The following is a 905-nucleotide window of genomic DNA, read 5'->3' as shown; positions in this document are numbered from 1 at the left end:
CTCGACTTCTCTGTGCCTCAGTGACCTCATCTGCAAAATGGGGATGAAGACTGTGAGCTCCACGTGGGACCTGATCACCTTGTATCTCCCCCAGCGCTTAGAACAGTGCTTGGCACCTAGTAAGTGCTTAACAAATGCCATCATTATTGTTATTAAAATGGGGATGAAGACTGGGAGCCCCCCGTGGGACAACCTGATCACCTTGGAACCTCCCCAGCGCTTAGAATAGTGCCTGGCACATAGTAAGCGCTTACTAAATGCCATTATTATTATTACTGAACTTCTCTGTGCCTCAGTTCCCTCATCTTTAAAATAGGGATGAAGACTGTGAGCCCCACGTGGGACAACCTGATTGCCTTGCGACCTCCCCAGCGCTTAGAACAGTGCCTGGCACATAGTAAGCGCTTAATAAATACCATTATTATTATTAGCTTCTCTGGGCCTCAGCGACCTCATCTGTAAAATGGGGATAAAGACTGTGAGCCCCCCGTGGGACAACCTGATCGCCTTGGATCCTCCCCAGTGCTTAGAGCAGTGCTTTGCACATAGTAAGCGCTTAATAAATGCCATCATTATTATTATTACTAAGCTTCTCTGGACCTCAGTGACTTCATCTGTAAAATGGGGATGAAGACTGGGAGCCCCCCGTGGGACAACCTGATCGCCTTGGAACCTCCCCAGCGCTTAGAATAGTGCCTGGCACATAGTAAGCGCTTACTAAATGCCATTATTATTATTACTGAACTTCTCTGTGCCTCAGTTCCCTCATCTTTAAAATAGGGATGAAGACTGTGAGCCCCACGTGGGACAACCTGATTGCCTTGCGACCTCCCCAGCGCTTAGAACAGTGCCTGGCACATAGTAAGCGCTTAATAAATACCATTATTATTATTAGCTTCTCTGGG

Source organism: Tachyglossus aculeatus, chromosome 16 (genome assembly GCF_015852505.1).
Source record: "Tachyglossus aculeatus isolate mTacAcu1 chromosome 16, mTacAcu1.pri, whole genome shotgun sequence".
Classification (NCBI taxonomy): domain Eukaryota; kingdom Metazoa; phylum Chordata; class Mammalia; order Monotremata; family Tachyglossidae; genus Tachyglossus; species Tachyglossus aculeatus.
This window is presented reverse-complemented; position numbering follows the sequence as displayed.